The sequence below is a fragment of the Hemiscyllium ocellatum genome, chromosome 11 (assembly GCF_020745735.1).
Source record: "Hemiscyllium ocellatum isolate sHemOce1 chromosome 11, sHemOce1.pat.X.cur, whole genome shotgun sequence".
Lineage (NCBI taxonomy): Eukaryota > Metazoa > Chordata > Chondrichthyes > Orectolobiformes > Hemiscylliidae > Hemiscyllium > Hemiscyllium ocellatum.
The window spans coordinates 84,619,409-84,640,766 of NC_083411.1; positions in this window are offsets into that span (position 1 = coordinate 84,619,409).

Below are 21,358 nucleotides of genomic sequence, written 5' to 3' on the forward strand. Positions count from 1 at the left end.
CATCATTCGTAGCATTAGAAAGTAATTTTGGCATTCTGTGTATGAATTAAACCATTAAATTTTTATTAGGTTTGCCAGCAGTATTTTTATTTAATTTACGAATATGTGCATACTTTGAATTTTTAACATAGAATACACTTTATTGTCACGAGTACTCAAGTTTGGCAGTACAGGATCATTGTACAGTGAAAGGTTTACAATGTCGAAACACATAGGTCAACTTAGACACAAAGTACCTAGGCACAGATCTAAGATAAATATTTCAGAACTAAACGAGAAAAAGGAAACAAAGATACATTGCGTACAGTTATTCATTGCATAAATTAGAAAAATGAGAAATAACATTAAAAAGATAAGAATTTCCATAAAGGACCTGCAACAGATCAGTGCCAGTGGCTTTCTCACATGGTCTGACAGGCTCATAGCTCCTGTCCGCATACATCATCCCCAGTCCAAAAACCATCCCACTCCCCGTGAGCCTCCAACCCACTGACCGTCCCCACTCCCCGTGAGCCTCCAGCCCACTGACCGTCCCCACTCGTCGTGGGCCTCCAGCCACTGACCGTCCCCACTCCCCGTGAGCCTCCAACCCACTGACCGTCCCCACTCGTCGTGGGCCTCCAGCTCACTGACCGTCCCCACTCCCCGTGAGCCTCCAACCCACTGACCGTCCCCAATCCCCGTGAGCCTCCAGCCCACTGACTGTCCCCACACCCTGTGAGCCTCCAAACCACTGACCGTCCCCACTCCGCGTGAGCCTCCAAAGCACTGACCGTCCCCACTCCACGTGAGTCTCCAGCCCACTGATTGTCCCCACTCCCCGTGAGTCTCCAGCCCACTGACCGTCCCCACTCCCCATGAGCCTCCAGCTCACTGACCATCAGCACTCCCCGTGAGCCTCCAGCCCACTGACTGTCCCCACACCCTGTGAGCCTCCAAACCACTGACCGTCCCCACTCCGCGTGAGCCTCCAAAGCACTGACCGTCCCCACTCCACGTGAGTCTCCAGCCCACTGATTGTCCCCACTCCCCGTGAGTCTCCAGCCCACTGACCATCCCCACGCCGTGTGAGCCTTCAGCCCAATGACCGTCCCCACTCCACGTGAACCGTCAGCCCACTGACCGTCCCCACGCCGTGTGAGCCTTCAGCCCACTGACCATCCCCACTCCACGTGAGCCTCCAGCCCACTGACCGTCCCCACTCCATGTCAGCCTTCAGCCCACTGACCGTCCTCATACCCCGTGATCCTCCAGCCCACTGACCGTCCCCACGCCACATGAGCCTTCAGCCCACTGACCGTCCTCATACCCCGTGAACCTCCAGCCCACTGACCGTCCTCATACCCCGTGAGCCTCCAGCCCACTGACCGTCCCCACGCCACGTGAGCCTTCAGCCCACTGACTATTCCCCACTCCACGTGAACCGTCAGTCCACTGACCGTCCCCACCTCCCATGAGCCTCCAGCCCACTGACCGTCCCCACTCCATGTGAGCTTCAGCCCACTGACCATCCCAACTCCCCGTGAGCCTCCAGCCCACTGACCGTCCCCACTCCATGAGACTCCAGCCCACTGACCATCCCCACTCTTTGTGAGACTCCAGCCCACTGACCGTCCCCACTCCGTGTGAGCCTCCAGCCCACTGACCGTCCCCACTCCATGAGACTCCAGCTCACTGACCGTCCCCACTCCATGTGAGACTCCAGCCCATTGACCGTCCCCACTCCCCGTGAGGCTCCAGCCCACTGACCGTCCCCACGCCGTGTGAGCCTTCAGCCCATTGACCGTCCCCACTCCACGTGAGTCTCCAGCCCACTGATCTTCCCCACTCCGCGTGAGACTCCCCCCCCCCCACTGACCGTCCACACTCCGTGTGAGACTCCAGCCCGGAGACCATCCCCACTCTGCGTGAGCAACCAGACAACTGACCGTCCCCACTCCCCTTGAGCCTCCAGCCCACTGACCATCCCCACTCCCCGTGAGCCTCAACCCCCTGACTGTCCCCACCCCACGTGAGCCTCCAGTCCACTGACGGTCCCCACTGCCCGTGAACCTCCAGCCCACTGACCGTCCACACTCCACGTGAGCCTCCAGCCCACTGACCATCGCACTCCCTGTGAACCTCCAGCCCACTGACCATCCCCACTCCACGTGAGCCTCCAGCCCACTGACCATCGCACTCCCCGTGAACCTCCAGCCCACTGACCATCCCCACTCCACGTGAGCCTCCAGCCCACTGACCATCGCACTCCCCGTGAACCTCCAGCCCACTGACCATCCCCACTCCACGTGAGCCTCCAGCCCACTGACCATCCCCAATCCACATGGGCCTCCAGCCCAACCCACAGGCCATCCTCACTGAATGTCTGTGTGTTCCCTTGAAAAGATGGAATGAGCCTTTCCCAGCATAGACAGGAGATCATCACTGATTCCATAATCTCACTCACAGTTTGGGTGTAGCTGTAAAATGTGAGCACACCAGATATTCCCACAATCATGGTGCATTACTTATAGTCCTAGTGACGGCCACATTAAAGTGTAATACCTTGACTGAAGTTATCGACCTCACATTTCAAGGATCCCTGAAAACTAGTGCTATTTCAGTCAAGAAGTCAGTTGTTTGTGAGAAATGTTCATTACGTGACCATTGCGATATCACTCATCCTTGGGATATCTGTAAAGGCTGTTCATGCATCAACTGGGTGCAACATCTCTTCATTTAACAATGATAAAGGCACTAGGTCAGATCTTTTAAGATTTCATGTGTATACATATTTACAGAAGTGCATGGCCTGTCAGCCATGCCACCCATGTTCCCTCAGTAGGCTTCTTTCTTCCTATCCCTCCCACTAGTCCTAACATCTGCAGTTGGGGTTCATGGAACCTGCTCTGTTGTTGGCCCCTGTTGACCTGGAAAACTTGGCTGGTCGTCCCCTCGGGTATTTCAGCTGGCAGTACTCGGTCTGCTGAGAGAGACCTGCCCAGGCGCAATGTTACAATACTCAGCTTAGAGCTTTGATGACTTTGACATTACAGGCATGAGAGATGGAGGTAGCAGATGACTCGAGGGAGCTAAGAGAAAGATTCAGGGGTGTTTGTGAGCAGCTCCTCCTCTCTAAGGGTGCCAAGCTGTCTTCTTGAGAGGAAGAGATATCTAAAGTCAAGTCAAAGTCCCTCATCCCCTGTCACTTTGTCTTTGATACTGAACATTTATGGCTAGAGAAATGGTGTACAGGCCTGTGTGCATATCTAGCAGACACTGAGTGTGCAATACCTAGATTCACGGTTGTTAGTCCATCCATGAAGGCAGCCAGATAAATGCATCTCTGAAAAAACTGACTTATAACATTGGCATATTTTCCATCTTTCAATCCAGCTTACTGAGGTCTCTGCCTGTTGCTCCTATGACTGCAATTTGACCGTCATCAATGGCTGAGAGCATGGGACCATATTCTGCCTGCACTTGTGTAGTCTCTGATAGTCCTCTGCTGACTGGAGACTTTGAGCATTTTTGCACTGATGCAGAATCAGGTCTGTGTAATGCTCACCATATTGTGCTCCCCAATCTAATGTAGAAAGCATACTCGTCAAGGTGAAAGTCACTGAGCTTGTACAATGTGCAAGTGAAACCCTCGCAGATGCATTCAATGAGGGTTAATTGACTTCCTACTCAGAGGTAGGAATAAGGCTAAGCATTTCCACCACAGGCTCCTTCAAGGCAGATGTTCACTGGATGATGCTGGAGTCTCCATGAGGGAAGAGGTTGAATTAGTGGTATAGGAAGAGTAAAGACCTGTGTAGGTTAAACAGGAATTAGTATTGGTGGTAATGGGTGAGCAGCGCAGCACAGCACAGAACAGAAATCTCTATGTTCCCACATGGGCATTCCATTCTTCTTTGTCAAATGCAATATCTTTTCTTTATAGGACACAAACAATTTTATAAGTGCTACCAACATATGTCCCACCAACTTTTGTCCTCTTGATGTATTATGAGACAAAATTTGTTTTCCCTGCGGTGATAGAAATGAATAGGAGAGCCATTTATATGTGTAAGGTATCTCCAGTGAGTTTTAGGAAGTACACAAGGCATGGTTAGTAGTAGTTTGGCAGAATGAGTTAGAGGAGAGCCATTGATGGGTATGATGTCTGCTACATTCTCTGGTTCATTTCTTAATGCAATGCATTGGCCGATCAGAATCAATCTGCCTGGTTTAAATTTAACGGAAGTGTGGCAGCTATATGCCAGTCATCATTAACGACTCTACCAATAAGATCCACCTGCCAACCAATTAACACTATCTCTCATTCAGTATAATTGTTATCTTCCTCTTGCGTATGATTCAGTACTGCTGCAAATTGTCCTGATGAGTACGAGACAGAAAACTTCAATAAATTCAGCAATGCATAAGCTTTGTGATAACAAATGACAAAGAGTAATGTTGTCACTTGTGCTATTTTCAAGGATTATTCAAATAGTCAAGCATGTGCCAAAAACTAACTACATAAAATAAAATTATAATTATTTTCATTTTTTTCACAAGTTTAGGACCTGGCTTTTGTGCAACGCTAAAATGTATTAGTTTATCTAGAATATTTCCCTTGCACACATTGGCTTCAATATACTAAATAAATTGAATAATATCTTTGCACATCGAACCATTCCTTAGAAACGTGAACTGGTGTTAGAACATGCAATGTTACAGCAGTAAGTGGGACTGCATTTTATTGTGACTAATCATGTAAATGTAGGTGAAGGTAAAAAGTAGCAAAGGGCAAAATAAACTGTTGAGAATAGTTTGTAGGATTCCAGAAGAATAACTATATAATTGGACAGTGTATTAATCAAGAAATAAAAAGAATTATATCAAACGCAATTTAATAAGTGGGAAGGAGTTTAATCCAATGAGAAAATCAAATGGGCAAAAGCAGTCTACAGTACATATTCATGAATGTATGTGAGATTTTCTAAAAAGAAATGTTGTAACCATTTCATCATAAGTAATGAGACAGGGTTAATTAGAAATTTCATTGTAATTGATCCACTGGGGAAAGCTGACTGTAATTTGATAGAAATTCACATTGAGTTTCAGAATGATGCATATCCAAAGCTGGAGTATTAAATTCAAATAAAGCCAAATGTATAAGCAGTAAGGGAAGTTGGGTAAGATAGATTGGAAAATTTAAATAAAGAGATAACAGTTGATCAGAAATGACAAACAATAAAATAAATGTTCCTTCATGCTCAACGAACATTCATTCTATTCAGAAATCAAATCTCCACAGAAATGAAACTCAATCTATGGCTGGATGGAATAGATGGGGGTAAAATGGTAATGTCACTGTACTAGTACTCCTGGTTTGCTTTAATGCTGATAGGGAACGGATTCAAACCCCAACCAGCTAGTGAGGTTTAGATTCAATTGATAATGCTGGAATCTGAAGCTATCATTGATCATTGTAAAAACTGACCTGTTGCATGAACATCTTTTAGGGAACGAAATCTTCCATCTTTTTGTAATCTTACATAAATGTGCATCCAGATCCCCAGTAATGGAGTTAACTCATAAACGTCTTCTGAAAAGGTCTAACATTTCATTCAGTTCAAGACAATCAAAGATAGACAACAACAGCTAGTCTTATCTGAAAGGCCTAAACACTATGTTTTTTTAAGTTAAAGTGTGTAAGGATAGTATTAAATGAAATAAAAGTTTATCATATTACCAAGAGTGGTAATAAGTTTAAAGATGCGTGAGAATTTTAGACACAAGCAAAGATTAACAAAACTATTATTAAGAAAAGGGAAAAACAAGTTTGCTATAAAATAGTATTTTTTTTAATTGTGAAAGCTCATGCACATATGTAATAAAAATGTGATGAATGTAAATTTGGACCTCCTAAAGACAAAGATAGGAGAGATTATAAAGGATTTTAAGTAAAATCAGTGGCATTTTTTATAAAAACTGTTTTTTATGTAAATATATTTAAAAAATATAAAGTTTGGACCCTGCTGTGTGGGTGAGCTTGAACTAATTTTTGACATAAAGCAAAAGTGGAACGTATGGTGTTAGTTTTTCAGTTACACAAGGTCATGCAGCTCTTAAATGAGCTGGATTTTATACTTATGTGACCAAAACTGACACCAGGGATCTTGGGTTGAAAAAAATCCTGCATTACAGCTTTTGGCATCACCTTGCAGTTTGACATAGAACTGAGAGAAAAGGTAACTGCATTCAGACCTCTGGAAAGCTTATAATCCAAGATTGGCCCCTCTCTCTCTCTCTGTGTCTCTTCCTCACTCTCTCTTTTTGTCTCTGTGAGTGGAAATGAAATAACACTCAAAAACTCTGAAAAGAAGAATGTGTGACTCAACTTAAAACTTAGGTCCACCTGACTGCTCCCAAATTTACGAGCCTCTGTAATTGACAGCAGTATAATATCATTGCCAAAACAACTGTGAAAAAGTAATTTCATTTCACTCTTGTGCTTTGAATTCCTGATCCACAGAATGTGTTTCTTATTGCCTCTATATCCCACCCATGATATTTCTGCAGAACTGGCTATCTTGTTGGTTCTATTTGAGAACGAATATCTTTCTGTTTGGATTTAAAGGGAATGTTTATGTTTACACAATAGCTGTTAAATGTTCATTTTGGCATTTGTTAAAGAATGAGTTTATTTATAATTTAACTTATATTTTCTTGTTTATTGATGAAATTTGGTGACAATTTCTTTTATCATAGGTATTGGTCAAGTCAGGCCAATTAATCATCTTGCTGATTAACTTAGTCATTTATATATTTCAGATGTTTCATGTAAAAGTAGCGTTTAATTTTCAAAGCACCCTTCACATCAGGGCTGTAACATTGTTCTAATCTTTGATGACCACAAGATGTCCTGAGGTATTTCATAGCCAAAGAACATTTTCGTAATGGAGTCATAATTGTAAACTAGGAAAAGCAGCAGTAAACTAATCATAGCAAATTGCTACAAACAATGAAATAATGCTAAGAAAATCTATTTTTGTATTGTTAATTGAGAGATAAATACCACGATGGGTTCCAATGATAACTTTCCTGGTTGTCTTCAAAACATCCAGTGTCAACTTGAATGGTTGAGACAGGGCTTGGGATTAATTCCTTACCTGAAAGATCAGCCTTTCTTAAATTCAATTGAGGGGCCAGCACTTATTGCCCATCCCTGGCTGCCCCTGAATCATTACAGTCCATGTGCTGTAGGGAAAGAATTTCAGGGTTTTGACCCAGAGATAGTGAAGAAACAGTGATATAAGTAATACCACATCAGGATTGTGAGTGGTTTGGAGGCAAAATTGCGGTTATGGTGCTCCCATGTATCTGCTGAACCTATTCTTTTAGATGGAAGTGGTCACGGGTTTGGAAGGTGCTATCTAAGGTTCTTTGGTAAATTCCTGCAGTGCACCTTGTAGGTAGTACATACTGCTGCTACTGAGCGTTGCTAGTGGAAGGAGTAGATACTTGTACATGCGCTTCCAATCAAATGGTTATTTGTCTGGATGGTGTCAAGTTTTTGGGTGTTGTTGGAGCTGCATTCATCCAAACAAATGGACAAGTTTGGGACAATCAGGATCCTGACTTCTGATCTTCTCTTGTAGCCATTGTGGTTATGTGGCAAGTCCAGATGAATTTTGGTCAGTAGTAACCCCCAAGATTTTGGCAGATTCATTGATGTAACACCATTGAATATAAAGGATCAATGGTTAGATTATTTCTTATTGGAGATGGCCATTGCCTGGCATTTGTATTGTGTGAATGTTACTTGTGATTTGTGAGCCCAGGCATGGATATTGTCCAGATCCTGTTGTATTTGAACATGGACTCCTCAGTATCTGAGGAGCCAAGGATGGCACTGAACATTGTGCAATCATCAATGAACATTCCTACTTCTGACCTTATGATAGAGTTAAGGTCATTGAAGCAGCTGAAGGTGGTTTTGCCGAGGATACTATCTTGAGGAACTCCTGCAGAGATGTCCTGGAGCTGAGATGACTGACTTCCAATGACCACAACTATTTTCCTATATGCCAGATATGACTCTAACCAATGGAAAGGTTTTCCCTGATACCTATTGATTCCAGTTTTGCTAGGGCTCCTTGATGTCACAGTCAGTCAAATGCAGCCTCAGATCTTCACTCTCCCCTCACCTCCGGAATTCAGCTCTTTTGTCCATGTTTGAACCAAGGCTGTAATGAGGTCAGGAGCTGAGTGGCCCTGGTGGAACCCGACCTGGATGTCACTGAGCAGGTTATTGCTGAGCAGGTGCTGCTTGATAGTACTGTTGATAACACCTTTCATCACTTTACTGATGATCGAGAGTAGACTGATGGGGTGTAATTGACTGGGTTAGATTTTTCCTCCCTTTTTTGCATGGAGGACACCTGAACGGTTTTCCACAGTGTCGAGCCAATGCCAGTGTTACAACTGTATTGGAAGAGCTTGGGAAGAGGTGCAGCATGTTTTGGAGCACAAATCTTTAGCACTGCTGCTGGAATGTTATCACAGCCCACAGCTTTTGCAGTATCCAGTCCTCCAACCATTTCTTGATATCACATGGAGTGAATCAATTTTTCTGAAGACAGATATCTGTCATGCTCAGAGAGACTGAAAAAGATAATCCACTCAGCACTTCTGGCTGAAGATTGCTGTTTCATCCTTATCATTTGCACTGATGTGCTGGGCTCTTCCAACATTAAGGATGAAGATATTTGTGGAGACTCATCCTCCAGTCAGTTATTTGGTTGTCCACCTTCTCTCACTACTGAATGTGGCTTGACTGCAGGCTTAGATCTGAACCATTGTTTTTGGGATTGCTTATCTCTGTCAATCAATTGCCCTTATATTGTTTGGCACACAATTAGTCTTGCTTGGTAGCTTCATCAGGTTGACATTTCATTTTTAGGTATGGCTGGTGCTGATCCCTCCTGCAAACTCCATTGAACCAGAGTTGATCCCCTTGCTTGATGGATATGGGTTGAATTGGATATAAAGGCAAAAATGAGGACTGCAGATGCTGGAAACCAGAGTTTAGATCAGAGGGATGCTAGAAAAGCACAGCAGGTCAGGCAGCATCCGAGAAGCAGGAAAGGCAGAAAAGATGAACGTCTTTTGCCTGAAACGTCGATTTTCCTGCTCCTCGGATGCTGCCTGATCTGCTGTGCTTTTCCAGCACCACTCTGATCTAAACCCTGAATGGGGTATATGCCATGTGACACGGTGGCTCAATGGTTAGCACTGCTACCTGACAGCATCAGGGACCAGGTTTGATTCCACTCTTGGGCAACTGTCTATGCAGAGCTTGTACATTCTTCCTGTGTCAGCATAGATGTCCTCTCAATGCTTTGGTTTCCTCCCACAGTCCAAAGATGTGCAGATTAGATGAGTTGGTCATGCTAAACTGCCCATATTATCCAGGGATGTGCAGGCTAGGTGGATTAGCTGTGGGAAATGTAGGGTTATAGGGACAAGGTAGAGGGGTGGTTCTGTGTGGGATGGTCTTCCGAGGGTCAGTGTAGGATCGATCGGCTGAATGGCCTACTTCTATACTGTAGGGAAGCTATGATTCTAGGAGTCATACTTAAGTACAATTCTGGCTGTGTGGAGCACAGTTCTGTTGCTGTTGATGGTCCACAGTGCCTCATGGATGCCCGGATTTGAATTGCAAGATCTGTTTGAAGTCTGCCCCATTTATCATGGTGATAGTGCTACACATTATGATGCAAGATATTCTCAATGTAAAGGATCGACTTTGTCTTCACAAGGACAGCGTGGTAGTCATTCTTACTAATACTGTCGTGGGCAGCTGGCAGATTGGTCAGGATGAGGTCAAGTAAGTTCTACCCTCTTTCTGATTCCCTCATCACCTGCCACAAACCCAGTCTAGCAGCTATGCCCTTTAGACCCAACCAGTTCAATTAGTAGTACTGCTAACGAGTCTCTCTTGGTGATGGACTTTGAAGTCTTCCACCCATTTTGTGCCCTTGTCATCCTAAGTGCTTCCTCCAAGTGTTGTTCAATATGAAGGATTACCATATCAACAGATAATCAGCAGGAGATTTCCTACTGTATGTTTAATCTGAAGCAATGAGACTTCATGGGATCGGGAGTCAATGTCAAGGACTCCCACAGTAACTCACTTCTCACTGTATACCATTGTGCTGCCACCTGTGCTGGCCTTGTTCTGCTGGTGTCTGGGTTAATGTCTGTCAGGTATGATCCCATGAGTTTGACTATGCCAAGGCATAGCTTGATTAGTCTGAGAGACAGCTTCACCGACTTCACAGACAAAGTCTGTGACACTTGTAGGATTGACAGACCTGTTTTTGCTGTTATCTTTTCTGGGCCTCGGTTGATGCCAACTGGTCCATCCAGTTTCACTTCTTTGTTGAAAATTTATACTATTTGATACAACTGAAGGGCTTGATGGGCAATTTCGGAAGGTAATTGAGAGCCAATCACATTTTTGAACATCTGGAGTCACATGTTGGCCAGACCAAGTGAGACTGGCAGATTTCTTTCCCTGAAGGGTATTAGTGAGCCAAATCAGGTTTGTCTGATATATAGGTAATGGTTTCATAGTCATCAATTGATTCCTAATTCAAACTGAATTCAAATTCTACCACCTGCCATGGCGAGTTTCAAACTTGGATCGGCAGAACATTGATTGAGTTTCTGGATTAATAGTCTAATGGTAATACTCGGCCATTACCTTCCCAATAGTGTGGTATTCCCTCAGTGCTGCACTGGAGTTCCATTGGATTTCCTGTTGACACAGGCAAATCTCTGACAGCTATAGACAGCTGATAGATGTCCCATTCTTCTTGTAATCACTGTGGATTTGAATATTTGGAAATTAGTCACAGTCCACTTCTTCAGATTTTACAAAGTAGTCTGAAATACTAGCATCTTGTAACTTTATCAATTTTCCAGAAACTTCTACTGAGAAAAGGGTTTCAGAGAAGAAGTCTGATAGGGAAGTGAATTTGATTAGAGGAGGCTGTTGATCACATCACTGAGGGCCAATGAGCTCACTGAAAGCAAGCTGTAAGATGTGGTATTGTTTGGAGCATTGTACTGTAACAACACCCGTTTGTAGCGTGAATGTCCCCACCAGGATGTGGACCCATCATGTCCTATTGTGTAGAATAGGCCAAAAGATAAAGAGGCTCTAACTGCAGGCCATTCAGCAAAATGGGCCCAGGACAAAAATCAATTTTTGTTTATTCATTCACACAACAAGGATGTCACTGGCCAGGCCAGCATTTATTGCCCATTCCTAATTGCCCAGAGGGCAGTTGAGAGTCAACCACATAACAGTAACATATGACTGGTAAATTGACTTCCAGTGGCTGGGAGGAAAGGAAGTTAAAATTAATGCTTTTTGCTGGTATTTTTTCTGGACCCCCTGGCTGATGCCAATGGGTCTATCCAGTTTCATTTCTTTGGTGAAACTTTGTGAAAAGAGAGTGCATAAGTTCAGAGAGGGGCTAACTCTTCAGAAGATGGCCTCAAGTTGAGATTTCCTGAATACCCATGCACCAGGCCTGATCAACCTGAGAACAGATGGGTAATATCACATACACATACACAAGAAAAGTTGAGTTTATGTAACTATGGTGTTAAGATGTTAATTACTTTTAGTGCAGTAAAGCATTGTGATTGTCAGAAATTTGTCTCAGGGTTGTTACTCAATATGCCTAATAACCATGTGGGATGTCCTTTTGGCACAGTTTTACAACTTTTAGGATGACTTCTTTACTGACTCCTGGGTCTGTAAAACAGAATTCTAAATCAGAAAGGTTTGCTAGGAAAGCATTAGCTTAGAGAAATGCCAGTGTTTTCAAAATCAAGTTTTCAAGTAATTGAGACAATAATCCCCACTTCGTATTTTCTTAACAGCTTTACTTGTCTGGTTTCTACAAACAGTCAATGATTTATAGTACACATCAAACAAATGACCTCAATCCTTAATAAAAATCGGTTTCATCCCGAAAATGTCAAATCTTTCTATGGCTTCCAAGTTTTGCACATAGTGCTTAAATATAAATATGTACTCCAAACAGGTGTCACACAATGGTCTCTTGCACAAGATAGAGGATCATTGAGGTATAAGAAATATACCTGCATGTATAAAGGATCAGCTAAAGGGCAACACACATACAATAGGAATCAATGGATCATTTTCAGATTAACAGTTGGATGTTGCAAGGAAAGAGGAGAGATTTCGTGGAATAGGTATATATCGTCTGGAATTCAGTAGAACGAGAAGTGAACTCATTGAAGCGTATAATATTCTAGGAGAACTCAAAAGGCACATGCTGACAGAAGGTGGTGCACTGGGGCCCAGATTCAAGTTAAAAGGGTAATATTTTAGACTAAGGGTAGAAGAATTTTCTTTGTGCAAATAGTTTTTAATATTTGAAATTTCCTCCCTTGAGGTATCCGTAGATGCGCCATTGAGACTGGGATCAATGAATTCTTAAAATCTGTGGAATCAAGGGGTTTGAAGTTCCTGCAGCAAAATAGATTTGTTTTTGAAGATCAGCCACGACCTTAATGAATGACAAAACAGACTCAAGGAACCATCTGGTCTATTTTTTGCTCATTTTTTTTTTGGAGTTCATTTCTACATCAAATCATCCTGTGACAGCAGTGGCAAAGGAAAGGCATATTTAAGGGCCAGAGATTACAGAATTGCACAGCAAAAATGATAATCATAAACTGATGAAAGTCACATCTCTTAATCTCCAACATTACTATACAATAATTATTTTGATCTTGTGGATCCTAATCATGAATCACAAACTAATCACCTTAGCTCTAATCTTCGATATTAAGGATCTTATTTACTATTGGTGTCCCAAAGATGGCACATTTTACTAATCAAACATTTTATTCTGCACATCACACATTTATTTCTTTTATTTGGGTTCTTTGTCATCTTAAAGAACTTCTCAAAGTTACCTCCATTTTGCCAACCATCACATTGTGGATCAACTGCAGGAATTGTAAAGACATCTTAATTTTCAAGAGTCTTCCAACTGAAAATTTAAAATATATCTATACACATATCATCTGTTATTTAGACATTCCATGAGTATCAGCTGCATTTGTCTTTATCTTGCACTAAAGGAAAGACTCTTTAGAGGTAGCTCGACATCTTTTTGTCTCTCCTTTTTAATGAACAAAACTCATTCTGTTCTCCCATCATAACTCAGAGGTAAACTCAAACTTTTTCAACATTATTGGTCAGGAAATTCAGGTTCAACTTTTATTGAGTCATTCAGAGCAAATTTGCAACTTGGCAGAATTGATTCTTGCAAATAGAGGAATGGCCCCCAAGCCACAAGAAGGCCATCCTAGACAGGATTGTTGCAGCATAAAAGAATCAACGGCACTCCCTAACAATCTTGGCAGGGATGTTAGTAACCGTCTTGTCATTTCAGACTTGTTAAACACAATGTTGAAACCCTTTGTGGGCTGATACTTCATGTTTATCTAAGAGTGCTTGTATTGTCACACAATTGATGACGCCTTGTGTCTATGAGATGTCAATTAGAGATATAATTGATTACTTGCTGATTCTTCGGAGTATGATTATTGAATGTTCATATAATCTGCTGCAATGACATCTGCACATCTTTGTATACCAGCCAGTGAAAGTAAGCATGCAGGTGCAGCAGATATAAAGAATGCAAATAACATGTTTGCCTTCATAGCGAGAAGATTTGAGTACAGGAGCAGGGATGTCTTGCTGCAATTATATACGTCCATGGCAAGACCACATCAGGTGTAGTTTGTGCAGTTTTGTCTGAAGAATATCTGAGCTAGGATCTTCAAGATATGGAAGGAGTGCAACAAATGTTTACCAGATTGATTCCTGGAGTGATGAGATTGACATCTGAAGAGGGGCAGGATCAGTTAGGAATATAGTCACCGCAGTTTAGAAGAATGAGGGGGATCTCATAAAACCCACTTCATCCTAAAGGAACTAAATAGGATATACCTGATGGCCAGGGAATCCAGAACCAGTGGTCATAGTTTAAGCATATAGGATAGGCCTTTTTAAGACTCAGCTGCAAATGTGTTGCTGGTCAAAGCACAGCAGGCCAGGCAGCATCTCAGGAATAGAGAATTCGACGTTTCGAGCATAAGCCCTTCATCAGGAATAGAAGAAATTCCTTCACCCAAAGAGCTGTGAGCCTGTGGAATTCTCTGCCACAGAAAGAGATTAAAGCTAAAACAGTGAATAATTCCAAAGATGAGGTAGATTGAGTTCTTAGAGCTAACGGGAACAAAGAGTGTGAGGAGAAAGTGGGAACAGGAGAATGAGTTTGATTATCACCATGAACATATTGAATGGCAGAGCAGGATCGAAAGACTGAATGGTTGAATCCTGGTCCAATTTTCTATGTTTCCTTGATGCGGGATTACCAGGCTTGACAATCTCCATTTTTGAAAGGACAAATCTGACCATCCTGTTATTTGGGCAGTGCCTCTTCTGAATTTAATCACTCTGTCCTCCATCTGCAATTCCCTTCACAGTATGTTCTTTGCAATAAGGGTAGCCAAGAAGCCACTAATATTGATGTTTTTACTAAATAATACCAAACTCAACAAGTATATCTCTTACAATTGCTCTGTAAACTGTTTCCAGAAGGTAATTGAGCATCCAGAACTGAGTCTTAAATCTTGCATGCATTCCTGATTTTAAACAGTCCTGAGCAGTGCCATTCAGTCTCACCTTCAGTTTACTTAATGCTTGCTGAATCTAGGAAATTCACATATTAAGGCTTCATTTCAAACCCCTGCCAAAATTTCCAGAGAGCAACCAAATATAATAATTGACACTCTTCTGCGTAAGTGGGTCACTTGGATACCTCAGTGTGGGCAAATTGAACACATTCACAGCTTTTGTGGCTGTGCTTTGCAAAATTACCAGTTGACTCTGTCATCAAATCTCTTCTGGCAAACAGGAGGGGCTAAGAAAGAGGCTAGGAGGGAGATGTTAACATTTTCCCTAATCTCCATGTCAGCCTTTTGATGTCTTCCTTTCCTCTGAAAGAAATCTAGTCATGTACTAAGCATACACTAGCATCAATATATTTTCTTTCTATCTAATGAGCTTCATGGGAATGAAAGATGCAGTTCAGTCACAGATGTTCTTAACTGCTTTCATGAATTATTATTAAATCAGACATTACTTTCATGTTTTAGCACAATGTAATAAGTAAATTTATTTTAATGCTTTCCCTGTGCAGATGCCTGTGCATTCATTTATTGTGCAGCAGACTTTTATCAAAAGCAATTCATGTATTAACTTGACAGAAATCTATTCATCAATGATTAATTAATGTTTAAGTTGTATTGACTCACTAATTCCATCAAGTATTTTCAGATAGTTACTGCCAATGAGCTTGTTCTGCACATCGTATTTTTGTAATGGACTTCGCTATTTCCTTACATGAATAAATGAGCCTAAGTTCCTAAATGGGTGTCGAAGAAAATGCTGTTGTGATTGTGAAGAAGAGTTCCTTTTACACATTCAGTTTACAATTTGCAATATTATTCAAAATTGGATTTCTTTGACAATGTTTTTCATAAAGAAGGTTCAAATATTATGATGTTCCCCAATGACTGCATATCAAAGATATTTATTATTTCATTTCACTTCAATTCATGCAACTGAAACAGATTCACAAAGCTTTTCACAATGGTCTGAATCTTTTCTCTTTTGGGCTCCTATTTTAGCCACACCTTTCATTCGTACAAATTAGATGTGGATGTACATCAATGAGAAAATGACAGTAATTCAAGAATCAAATAGTTTATCGAAAGTGCAGTGTAAACCACTTCTAATGGGTGGTGTCACAGATGTGGTAAGAGAGAACTCTTGGCTGCTTCCTAGCTGTTCCATGGTCAGTGAGTTTCTGAGAGTAACGTGTGAGTGCATTTTAAAAGCCGAGTGTGTGAACAACTGTATAAAACAGCAGCAAGTGCTTCATGGGTTTAAATAGAAAAATGTTTGTTTATTTAAGCAGTGATGCAGAAGTCAACCGTGAAACCCATTCAAACTGACAGAGCAAGGAAAGTACAGTTGGAGTGAGTTAAGAGTTATGCAGGAATAAATGATTAATTCATAATTTATTCAACTGAGGAAGAAGGATTATACATTAATAATCTAGATGAAGGAACTGAAGGCATTCTAGCTAAGTTTGCTGATGATTACCAAGATAAGTAGAGGGACAGGTAGCATTGAGGAGGCAGGGAAGTTGCAGAAAGATTTGGACAGTTTAAGTGAGTAAGCAATGAAGTGGCAGATGGATTACAATATGGGAAAGTGTGAAGTCATGCACTTTTGTAGGAAGAAAAGAGGCATGGACTATTTTCTAAATGGAGAGAGAATTTGGAAGTCTAAAATGGAAAGAGACCTGAGAGTTCTTGTCCAGGATTGTCTCAAGGTAAACTTGCAGATTGAGCCAGGAGTTAGTAAGACAAATGAAGTAATGGCATTTATTTTGAGAGGACTTGAATATAAAAGTCGGAGTGTACTTCTGAGGCTCTCTAAGGCTTTGGTCAAGACACGTTTGAAGAATTGTGGGCAGTTTTGCGTCCCATATCTCAGGAAGGATGTATGGCCCTGGAGCATGTTCAACGGAGGTTCGCGGCAATGGTCCCAGGATTGAATAACTTAACATATGAGGAACATTTGAGGACACTGAGTCTACTCCATGGAGTTTAGAATGAGGGTGTGGTGGGGATCCAGTTGAAACTTCAAGAATACTGAATGGTCTGGATAGAGTGGAAGTTGGGAAGATGTTTCCATTGGTAGGAAAGGCTAGAACCTGAGTACACAGCCTTAAAGTAGAACAAAGATATGGAGAAAGTTCTTCAGCCAGAAAGTGACGAAGGCTGTGGTGGTCAGGTCGTTGAGTGTATTTAAGACTGAGATAAGTTCTTAATTGTCAAGGGGATCAAGGTTTACAGGGAGAAAGTGGGAGAATGGAGATGAGACAGAAGCCTATAAGCCATGATTGAATGGCAGAGCAGACGCATTGGGCTGAATGGTCTAATTTCTGCTCCTATGTCTATGGATTCTAGGAAGGGGATAAACAAACTCTGTTTAACTAAGAAATTCAAATCATGTCAAATTGAGAAAAAAAAACAAGCATACAGTGTAGCAAAGATTAATGATAAACTAGTGATTTGGGAAAGCTTTAAAAGCCAGTAAAAGATTACCACAAAAATAATTAAGAGGGAGCAAATAAATTATGTGGGCAAACAAGCTAAACACATAACAACAGAGAGTAAGATCTTCTTTAAATATATAAAAAGGAAAAGACAGGCCAAAGTGAACATCAGCCCCTCAGTGAATGAAGCAAGGGAAACAAAAATGGGGTGTCAGTAAATGGCAAGGGTGTCGAATATTGTTAGTACTTTGCATCAGACTTAAAGGTAGAGAATATTATTAGCATTCCCAAATGGAATATAATTAAAGGGCCCAACGGGGTGACAGGAATGTGTGGAAATAAACACAACTTCCATTAGAAGAAAATGTACAAGGAAAAATAATGGGACTAAGGGCTGATGTATCCCTTGGATATATTGGGTTTTATTCCAGAATTTTAAAAGATGGCTATACTAGAGATACCTGTAGTAATATTCAAAAAAATCTTGGATTTCGGACATGTTTCAGATAATTGGAAGATTTCCAATGTAATACCATTAATCAGAATGGTAACAAGACAAAAATAAATATCTATAGGGCAGTTACCTTCACATCTGTTATTGGGAAAATGCTAGAATCTATAATAAAGCACATAACAGCAGAACATTTACAAATGCATAATAGAAACAAGCAAAGGCAGCATGGTTTCATGAAGAGGAGATCATACCTAACAATTTACTACAGTGTTCTTTGAGAAGCTACAAGCAGGATAGATAAAAGGGAACCAGTAAATGGAATATATTTACATTTCCAAAAGGCATTTGATAAGGTAGCGCACATAAGGTCACTTAACACAATAAGAAACTAAAGCAATGGCGGAAGTATATTAACATGGACAAAGAATTGGACAACTACTAGAAAATAGATAGTTGGGATGAAAAGAGGATTTTTAGGATAGCAGCCTGAAACTAGCAGTGTCACAGGGATCTCTACCAGGTAGGACTACATTAATTTACAATATATTTGACTTAGATAAGAAAAATGAATGTACAGTAGCCACTTTTGCAATGACACAGAATTAGTTGGGAAAGGAAGTGGTGAGAATGCCACAAGGACTCTGCAGAAGGATCAAGACAGGCTAGGTGAGTGGGCAAAATCTTGGCAGGTATAATACAATGGGTAAAAATGTGAAGTTATGCACTTTGGCAGGACGATGAGAGCTGCTGAGTATTATTTAAATGTGCGAAGACTGCAGAAAGTTTCAGCACCAAAGGATTTGGAAATCTTTGTACATGAATTTCAAAAAAGCCAGCATAGAGACTCAATAGGTAATAATGAAGACAAATTAACTGTTGGCCTTTATTTCAAAGGGAATGGAATATAAAAATAAGGAGGTCTTGTTAATGCTATACAAAGCACTATTCGGACCACAGCTGGAATCCTGTGAACAGTTTGGGTCACATATCTAAAAACAAATATATTGTTATTGAAGGCAGACAGGAGAAGGTTCACTAGATCGATTCCAGCTATGGAGGGATTTCTTATGAGGAGAGGTTGAGCAGATTTAGATTGTATTCATTGGAATTTAGAAGAATGCAAGAAGACCTTATTGAAAGACACAAGTTTATATGGGGCCTTGACAGGGTAGATGTAGAGAGACTGTTTCCCCAGTGGGGAGTTTGGACCAGACAACATAATCTCACAATAAAGGGTGACCCACTTATTTCAGAGATGAGGAGGATCTTTTTTCTATCAGATAGAATTTGTTAGGCGGAATTCCCCACAGCAGAGAGCTATCAAGGCTGAATCATTAAGTATATTCAAGGTTGAGAAAGACTTTTGACCATTAAGGGTATCATGGGTAATGGTAAAAAGGCAGGAAAGTAGATTTGGAGGTTATCAAATCATCCAGGATCTCATTGAATAGTGGAGCAAACTCAATGGGCTAAATGCTCTACTTCTGTTCCTACATCATATGGTCTTCCAATCTTATGATTTATTTGGTTGCCTTGTTTTTGAAGAAGTAAATTGCAAGCCTTGTGTAAGGTTTTCTTCGCACCTGAAGTATAGTTTAAATGAGTTTGAATCATAGTTGAAGTTCTTTGCAGAGTTTTCTCAATGTGATGGACTTTCTGTAGTTCACAAAGTCTATTCCTTATGTGTTTATAATTAGGGATCAGTTAGGGGTCAACCTAAAATGGTACTAGTCAAAAAGTGTGGTCCTGGAAAAGCACAGCCGGTCGGGCAGCAACTGAAGAGCAGGAGAGTCAATGTTTTGAGCATAAGCTCTTCATCATGAATGGTACTAGTTGGTAGATCATGCCATATTAAAGCTTTCAGATTTCTTGTAGACACAGATAACAGAGCCTTTCTGTTTTTGTCTTTACCTGCAGATAGCATCTCTTGTTTAAAGACTCAAAGGACAATTTGTTTGATTGTGCAATTCTTTAAAACCTTAACGATGTTCTTAATTTGTTTATGTGCATCCTCTTTTACTTAATCCAGATTATTGTCCAATTGATTAAGTCATCCACCTTGTTGAGCAAAAATAATTGCTTTCTTTAGTCAGAGGATGGTGTATCTGTAAAACTTATTACCACTGAAGCCTGTAGATGTCCTTGAGCATCTTTAAGACAGATAGGTTCTTGATTAATAAGGCTAACAAGGGGTGAATGTGGTTAAGAAACATATCAGCCATGATTAAATGGCAGAGCAAACTCTATGGGCTGAATGGCTTAATTCTCCTCCTATATCTTTTATTTCAACAAAGGATGTTTAAATTCAGGAACACATCTGCTGGCTCAGGATATGTGTAGCTAATATTTTTCAATGGAATGCATGTTTGTGCGTCTTTAGAGAATAGTCAAACAGTGTGTCAGTTCCATAAATACCCTTACCAGGTTATCTAATCTCCCGTGGCCATTTTGTCAGAGTATGTTTTCGATTTTTAAAATAAAAAGTGACTTCAAATATTCTACACTGAGTAAAGTTCAGAAACGAAAACCTAGGAATATGGCATGCTTTTAGTGGGCAATTTTGTAGTTGCCCTAATTGCAGTATATTAATGGCAACATCTATTCAATTTATCTTCTGACCTTTAATGTGGATTGAAACCAATGTTGTAGATGGTAATCTAACCTGCTTGCTTGCTATTTAACCAGCTGAGCTAACTGTTGCATGTTTCTTTTAGATTCCCTTCAGCCCAACAAGTCCATACCGATCCTCCAAAGATCAACCCACCCAGACCCATTCACCTACATTTACCCCTGACTAATGCACCTAACACTATGGCAATTTAGCATGCCCAAATCACCTAACCTGCGCATCTTTGGATTTTGGGAGGAAACCGGAGCAGCTGGAGGAAACCCACGTAGACACGGGGAGAATGAGCAAACTCCACACAGACTCATTTCACAATTTATGCTGTTTTATTAGAGCACAAATAATAGCAGTTGTAGAAATCATTTTGAACACACCTATTGTCTCTCACAATAAATATCACTAATGGACTTTAACATCTGTATATGCTCTTGGCCTATAAATTGGTAATCAAGAGCAAACTCTACAGAGTCAGTTGTCCGAGGCAGGAATTGAACCCGGGTCCCTGACGCTGCGAGGCAGCAGGGCTAACCACTGAGCCACCATGCTGCCCAATATAATATTCCATCAATATTGGAAAATCATTATTGTGAGTGAAGGAGCTGACAAAGCTTGAGGCCTAGGGACAATCAGCCGCCATCTGCAGCTGGCAGCTGTCACACTGGCTGCGCGAAGCAGTGCAGGCTCGCCTCCCGCTTGTAGCAGACCAGCTACCAGTGGAATCAAGCTGAGCTGCAGGGTCGACAGGACATAAACCGTATCTGGGCTGAATCCCCAGAGGGAGTGCCGCAGGACTGCAGTGAGATGGTGGTTGGAGAAGGTCTACCCCGGATGGAAGGCGATTCAACAGCAGCCTGGAGGTGCCAAGAGAGCTGCCCTCCAGCAAGTCCCCCAAGAGAAAGGGTTATAACAACAACAACTTGCATTAATGTAGCACCCTATCCAGAATCCGCATCCCCACCCCCCACCCCAAAAAAAGTGGCATTGTTATCAAACGCAGTGCAACACTGAGTTACATCAGGCACTCAAACAGGCAGCTTTCAGAGGGGAAAATAAGGT